The sequence below is a fragment of the Mus caroli genome, chromosome 4, assembly GCF_900094665.2.
Source record: "Mus caroli chromosome 4, CAROLI_EIJ_v1.1, whole genome shotgun sequence".
NCBI lineage: Eukaryota > Metazoa > Chordata > Mammalia > Rodentia > Muridae > Mus > Mus caroli.
The window spans coordinates 27,773,164-27,781,497 of NC_034573.1; the positions used below are offsets into that span (position 1 = coordinate 27,773,164).

An 8,334-nucleotide genomic window follows, 5' to 3' on the forward strand; every position below is an offset into this window, starting at 1 on the left:
AGTGACACGTCCGAGGCGGAGGACAGTCCTCCATAAAAGGGAGGGGGCTCCGCCATCTCTCTCTCTCTCTCTCTGGCTCTCTCTCTGGCTCTTTTCTCCACTGGCTCCTGATGGGGTAAGCAATAAAGTTTGTGCTGCAGAAGATTCCGGTTGCCCTGAGCGTGTTCTTACCAGGGGAACAAAAAGCGGCGGGCAATAGGAGGGGAGCAGTGGGCGGGATGTAAAGTTAAACAAACAAACAAGAGGAAAAAGTCCAAAGTTTGAAGTCTTTTCTGAGACTCATGGCAATCTCTTAATTGTAACCCCCTATAAAGCCAACACTCCCAACCTACGATGGCATAGAATCCACACTTCCATTTTAACAGGGAGGAAAGGGAGCGTGATGAGGTAGTACTGCACCAAAGCAAGACCAAACACATCAGGACAAACTCAAATTCTGCATCTCCAGGTCTGGTGGTTACTGATAGATCACCAGAGAGGACCACTCAGACAGCTTATGGCCAATTGAGAGACTTTATTCCAGCCTGCTGGGACCACATCCAAGTATTCTGAGAACTAAGTATAACGCTGAGTGTCCAGAGCACGAGGTGTTTGAAGGGAGAAACTACATCCTGGCATCTTGCTTGGGAGCTCTGGGGGAGCGAGGGCTTTGTAGAGGCAAGCAATTTAACAGAAGCTAGGATAAGCTGTTAGCTGAAGGCGACAAGGACATCTAAGAGGAGATGAGAAGACACACTGGAAGTGCATTTTTCTGTACTGACTATGCAAAATGTTATACCCAGCGGAGAAGCGAAGCATCCAGAGGGGTAAGGAAACCAGGAAGGAAAAACTCAAGTTGAGAAAGCAACCCTGGAAAACACAAAATACCTCACAGACCCATGCTTATATTGTCCTAGTTAGGGTTACTGTGATAAAAACACCAGGACCTAAAGCAAGTGGAGAAAGAAAGGGTTTATTTGGTTTACACTTCTACATCCTAATCCATTACTGAACAGAAAGAAATCAGAACTCCAGGTAGGAGCTTGGAGGGGAAAGCTGATCCAGAGACCATGGAGGAGTGCTGCTTCCTGGCTTGCTCATCATGGCTTGCTCAGCCTGCTTTCTTCTAGAACTCAGAACTACTTGCCCTGGATGGATGTCACCACCCACAATGGGCTGGACTCTTTCCAGTCAATCACTAATTAAGAGAATATCCTACAGGAAGAACTCATGGAGATATTTTCTCACTGAAGTCCCCTCCTTTCCGATAACACTAGCTTGCGTCAGGTTGACATGAAACTAGCCAGCACAGGGCTGGAGAGATGGCTTAGTGGTTAAGAGCACTGACTGCTCTCCCAGAGGTCCTGAGTTCAATTCCCAGCAACCACATGGTGGCTCACACACATCTGTAATGGGATCAGATGCCCTCTTCTGGTGAAGAGAGCAATGGTGAATACATAAAATTCAAAACAAAACAAAATCCCAAAGACTAACCAGCACAGTTTGTTACTACTTGTTTTCAAGTTCTGTACAGATTTTCTCCAGTGACCCACAAAAGGGAGGCAGCTATTTCAAAGCCTTAGCCAAGGCTCTGTGACTTCCAGCTCCTTTTGGCTTCCTTTTCTCCTGCCAAGTGAGACTAGCTGCTCTGCCTGCCACAGCCATTCCTGGAAATGAGGGCAGCAAAGGCCTATCCAGGGACAGGCCTCTCCTTTATGCTGATCCTCCATGACCAACACACAAACACTTGATTGTGGTAGAGAAGCTGTCTCTCCTAAAGTTCAGGAGTGGAGAATGTCAGCTGCTCCTCATCCCATTGATACAAAATAAAAACCTGGCTGGAAACAGCACAAAAAGGACCAGTGACGACAGCTCTCAAACAATATATAGGCCTTTAAACTACTCTTGCATTGGTTTGCCGTCTGCGTGTGCATGTGCGTGTGCGTGTGCATGTGCGTGTGTGTGAGACCACCTAACTAAGTGCAGGCATGCACATGCTACAGTACACATGTGGAGGTTAGAGGGAACCTCAGGTGACTAGCTGTCCTTATCTTCTACTTTCATTGAGACAGCTGTTCACTGCAGCGTCTGCTAGGCTAGGTGGCCTATGAGCTAGTCAGGGTCAACATCATCAAATCAGAGACTTAAAACCTAGCAGAAAGCTAGGAAGCCCACCGACACAATAGAGTCTTAGGAAGAGGAGTGTCCCCGCCAAAGGCTTCCAAGTACAAGAGCAAGTAACAACAGGAAGGTAATAGCATCAAACGGGGGCTTACAAGCATCCAGCAGTAACAGACTGAGGTAAGCCCCTTTAGGTCAGCCAGCGGAGTTCCCCATCCAGAGTGTCCCATCTGGTGAGGCTTCCAAGCAAAGGAGCAAACAGCAAACAGCAGCCCATGGAGAATAAATACATCTACAAATTTAGTGCTCACTGGTCAAGTGAGACTGCTCAGCAGCTAGCATGCTGCCAAGCTTAACGCCCGGAGCTTGATTGCTGGGCGGTAGAGGATGAAACATGGGACATGCACACACCATACACACACACACACACACACACACACACACACACACAAACACATACACACTGACACCAAATAGTTCCTATCTTAGCTTAAGCAATGGCTGAGAATATTTAAATATCAAGGGTTACAGGTATAAATTATACCCGAGGATGTTTTTTTTTTAATCCTTCACTGCTGATATCAAAGGAAGGGCATGCACACTGTAGATAGGGGGAGGCCATGCACACAATAGGCAGGGGGGAGGCCATGCACACAGTAGGCAGGGGGGAGGCCATGCACACAGTAGGCAGACTACACTGCTGAACTGCTTCCCAGTCCCCCTAAGTCTGCATTTTCAAAACAAATTTCTAACTTGTGTATTCTCTATTAATGTAGCAATATGAGTTAGGAATCTTATTTTTGATTTGGTTTGGTTTGGTTTTGGGGGGGTATTTTGTTTTGGGGGATTTGGGAGGTTGTTTTTTGATTTTGATTTTTTGGTTTGGTTTGGTTTGGTTGGGGGACAGGGTTTCTCTGTGTAGCTCTGGCTGTTCTGGAACTCACTCTATAGACCAGGCTGGCTTCTGAATCAATTCTCCTGCTTCTGCTTTCCAGGTGTCACCAGTGTCCAGCTGGAGTTAAGAATCTTATCCTGCTCAGACACAGCCAGTACCTCCTCAGACAATTTAGAGTCCCTTTTTTTCTTTAATTTGAATTTGCATGGTAAATGTATAAAGATATGGGAAGTTGCATAAGATAGAGATACGGATTTTGAAAAGTGTACTCTAGATTTGGCTTATGGTGTGTGTGTGTGTGTGTGTGTTTGGTTGTGTGCTTGTGAACAAGCTTTGTACCTACATTTTAATTCTTTGTTCTTCTTCTCCCCTCCCTGTTATTTTTGGAATACTAGGAAGTGAACCTAGGGCTTTGTGCGTGCCAGACAAGTGTGCCCACGCTGTATACTCAGCTCCATTTTTTTCCCTCAATGTTTTCTTTTTAAAAATTTTCTATTTTAAAAGATAATATTTCAAAACTTCTGGTTAAAATGCCTGACTTCCTCCATGTGACCAGCCAGAGAAATACCAGTATCAGAAAGAAAAAAAAGAAAATGGATTCTATTTCAAAAAGAGGAAGAGACAGAAAGCTTTGGGAAACCCACAAAAGTGACAGGACAGTTGGCAAGTGTGACATTCAACAGGCAATGCACCAGCAAGGAGCTGAGTTGAGCACTACCCCAGTGTGGCTGGGCTCTCCAGGACAGGAGAGGAACAGAAGCCTTCTCCAAAGGATGCGCCAAATGGTCCTGATGCAAGGAGACTTCCAGTAAGACTAGCCTCAGATCCAGTTGAGTCTTGTTAAGACAGTGACTCTGCCAGGCGGCATGGGTCAGCTGTTGGGAAATGGTTCTAATGCTTTGTCTTAATTTGGCTTCCAAAAGCTGCTTCCAGACATTGAGGGTCCCTGCCCCCAGTTGGCTTTGGTAATAAAGAATTGCCATATAGTCAATGGCTGGGCATGGAGATGAAGGTGGGACTTTTAGATTATGTGGACAAGGGACAGAGAGGAAGAAGAACAGAGGAGAATCTCCATGATGGGGGCTGGGGGAAGGACACAGACTTAAAAGCCCACCAACGACCTGTAAGATTCTGGGAAAGTGGCCCTAGGGGCCACTCCCCCCCCCCGCCCCCTCTCCCCCCGTTATGTCTGGAATAGCAGAGATGAAATATAGAACTCACTATTAAAAATTATTTAGAGATTCTCAGATGGAATACAAACACACCATGATATAAGATTAGGAGGAGGCGAGAATTGGTTTCTTAGCAGGCTTCAGATTTTGCCAGAGTCACGTGGGTATTTCTCTTGTCTTGCTTTGGGACTACACAAAGAGCTCGAGCTCAGAGGTGCTGGGAGCTCCTGCTGTGCAAAGAGACAGCTGGCTGCTCTGAGGAAGGCAGAGAGGGGCAGACAATAGAAGCTGCCTGCCTCCCACAGACAGATAAACAAAGGTACACACACAGGAGATTGAATGAAAAAAACTCTTTAAAGAAAATTTGAAAAGGTCTATCCCAGGGCAAATACTCGGATTCTGTCTATTCAGGAATTCTGGGATTGTTCAGCCTGGTGTGACAAGAACAGAGCCTGGTACTAGGCTTACACAGTAAGTAGGAGGGATTTAATTAACGTTAAGTACACAGATGAATAAATAATTGAGGCTTTTGATCTTAAGTTATAGGTCAAAGAGCAGTGGATAAATGGGAAAACAGGTAAAGAAACTTATGCTAATTCTAATTACATAAAGAGAAGGGGACATATGTACCCACAAAGATATTAATCTCCATAGAAGGGAGGATTTAAATATACATAGACAAACAATTGAGGCTTTTGATCTTAAATTATAGGTCAAAAAGCAGGGGATGGGGAGTCTGACCTATCTCAGACAATAGAAACTTAGGCCATGCTCTCACTATTAAAAATCATCTGTGTAAGAACAAAACAGAAGATAGTGGAGGAGCTCTGTCCCAACAGATAATAGTTGTTGAGATTGCTTTAATGGCTTTGAGTTGTTTTAATTACCAAAATGAAGATTATAAGTTTGGTGGTATTTATGATATTAAAAATCCTCTGGGAGAGAGGTCAAGCTATTAATTTAATTCATTCTATACCTTTAATGATTTCCAGTTAATAAACCAAGGACATACGACTTGGGGAGAGAGGCTCTATATTTATGTTGACAGGAAAGGGAAAAAGTTTTGGACCCCTTCCAGGATGATATGGATCAGATATGACAGAGGAAGATTTCCTGAAGATCTTAGCTATGGAAAAGACAGATTCGAGAAGATCCAACAGGACAGGTAACATGATCTGCTGATTCCTCAACATGGGACAGCCCAATAACTGGCTTAGACATAAAAGTGTCTCCAGGCAAAACTGCAGCTAAATTTAGACAATAAATCTTGTTGGTTATGGGATACTTAAGGTTCTTGATGCCCTCCTTCATATGGTACTAATGAAGATTTACTATAATTGGTTATTGATCAAATTAACGCATAAAAGGATAGTTGTCTTTCACCTGCTCAAACAAGGAACAAAATTCATCCTTAACTGATCTGTATACCTTGCACAATCCATATGAGTGTCTTAATTGTACTAAAACTTTCGTTATGAGATTCATATATTACAGAATGTACAGCCTTGGCAAGATTCATCCTCAGGGATGTTGAAACGACCTGCTGTTCAGGCCCCCTCCAGAGCTTGCTTCCAGAACAGCTTCCGAAATTGCTGTTGGCTAATTCCCGACGGACTCTGCTCATCTAACCTCTCAGACGGATCCAGTCAGAATTCCAGTCAGACGGATCCAGTCAGAATTCCAGTCAGACAGATCCAGTCAGAATTCCAGTCAGACGGATCCAGTTAGAATTCCAGTCAAGTCCTGAGCCTTCTAAGCATGCAAAGACTGGCTAACAGATTCTAAATCTAGCTTTCTTAAGTCTAACCAAATTTTCTAATTTTCCTACCCCTTCCCACTCCTTTAAAGAATTTTTGTTGCCCCTATTCAGCAGGAAGAAGTTATGGAGAGTTGTCATCCCAATCCCTTGGGTTTGGATGTCTGGTTATGGTTATTTTATAAATTATAGATAGTTGTCATTTGAAGGGATAATTTGGAAATGGTCATAATTTTGAACAGGAAGGAAATAGATGGGATGGATTACTAAATTTATTCTTAAAGCATTATATAGTTACAATCTTACATTGGTAGAAATCTTTATAATTGATACAAATTGAAGTTACAATTTTACATTGGTACAGAATTTATAGATTAATGCAGATTTAAGGATTTCATTGGTATAAATTTCTTATATTGATACAAAATTAATATTATTACTTTTAGATAGGCATTGTGCCTATGCAACTCAAGTAAGAATATAAGACTTAGACCAGTCCTTCTAATAATTGCTATTACAAACTGTTTAGGATGGTTAAATAACGCAAGTTAAGGGCCAGATAGTAAACTCATGGTTATACTAGATTTTGATCTAATTATATTAAGGTGCTTTCTACAATATTCAAATAGAAATAGCTAAGAGTAGTCAAAGTTTAACAATTCAGATATACTTTACATAGAGAGTTTTTAAATACATCAGAAATCCACAGAATATGACATTTAATATTAATTCATTATTAAAGATCATCCGATCAGAGACATGCCTGCTCCTGACAATACCCACTTCTTGGTTCAAAGAAGAGATTGAGCATCAAAACCTCCATACGGAGTTGCTCCAGTCTTGGCAAGATAGCCACTGGACAAAAATTGCCCCATTCATCTACAGACAAAAATACTGTCCAGTAAAAGACACACAATGCAGGAGAGTTGACAGTTCAGCTCTGCCAAGACAGAGCAAATCAGTCCTTCATAGTTCTTGCTTCATTTCAAGGTCTCTCAGATGGTTCTGGGCCAGAATGCTAAAGATATGTGCTCTGATGTTTTGAGTAATAGGGGATTTCTGACAGGGTTGAAGACTAGTTATAGTTTCATAATCAAACTCAAGTTGTTTAGCATTGAGAGAGATGATGTAGATTTGAAAGAATGGTTTTCAGATGGTAATGCAAGCTAAAATCACAACATAATTCAAGTATAGAATTGTAAATTCTCTAAGTCATGATAGATGACAGGGTACTTTATCTAATTGACAAATAGGATGGACTGGAGGTTAAGTATTAATCATACTTTGTAATTGACATAATTGTTATGGTTGTGCTCAATTTATGTCTAAGAGAAGAGGTTTTTTTTTTTAATTTGGACAGAAAAATGGGGATGTTAGAAAATGGTTGTAATGCTTTGTCTAAATTCGGCTCCCAAAAGCTGCACTTCCAGACATTGAAGGTCCCTTCCCACAGCTGGCTTCGATTGGTAATAAAGAATTGCCATACAGCCAATGACTGGGCAGGTGGCTGGAGGCAGGACTCTTAGATTACACAAACAATTGACTGAGGAAGAGAAGAACAGAAGAGAATCACCTTGATGGAGAGGAAGGCTGCTGACAAGTAAGATACTGGAAAAGTGGCCCTAGGGGCCACTCCCCCCAATTATGTCTGAGGTAGCAGAGATGAAATATAGATTTTAAAAGATGTTAACTCAGAAATACAAGAGGGAAGTGTGTACTAGCTGTAGGGAGGTTTAGAAATGCCTAACCAGAAGAAAGGAGAGTTAGATGGTACGGCCATTCCTTCCGCCTTCCGTGTCTGTGTCCCTCGCAGAACTTCCAGCGGCGACATGTTGGACCAGAGTATTCAGAGGTTCACCACCTCCATGGTCTGTCACAGCCACTATGAGGAGGGTCCAGGGAAGAATTTGCCATTTTCAGTGGAAAGTAAGTGGCGGGTACTGGCTATGATGACCGTGTACTTTGGATCTGGATTTGCCGCACCTTTCTTTATAGTAAGACACCAGCTACTTAAAAAAATAAGGATATTTAATTCATCCCTTTAACAGAATGAAGAAAGTTTAAGAGATGATCTAAAAATTGGATTAAACTCTTGAACTCTTATACTAGAAAAAATTGTAAATGAACTAATGACATAAAGAAAAGAAAGAAAGAAAGAAAGAAAGAAAGAAAGAAAGAAAGAGAGAAATGCCTAACCATTGAGCTAGTCAAGACATCAAAATTAGTTGGCAATTGTGTGTCTCATTTGCAAATCCAGAGAGCTCTGGGTGGGTGGCTGGAGGCTTAATCACCTGCTGGGAGGGAGCTCAAACAATTTAACCAATTCACCACTCCAATCAGCCATGAAGAGGAGTTGCCAGACCTCTGAGGGTTGTGGCTGGTGCCGTCCTGACACGAAATCTACTGTTTGA

General features: G+C 42.3%; 1 pseudogene; it reads left to right on the forward strand.

Moving 5' to 3' along the window:
* Positions 1 to 7,752: 7,752 nt before the first annotated feature.
* Positions 7,753 to 8,022, forward strand: LOC110293788 (annotated as a pseudogene).
* Positions 8,023 to 8,334: the final 312 nt, after the last annotated feature.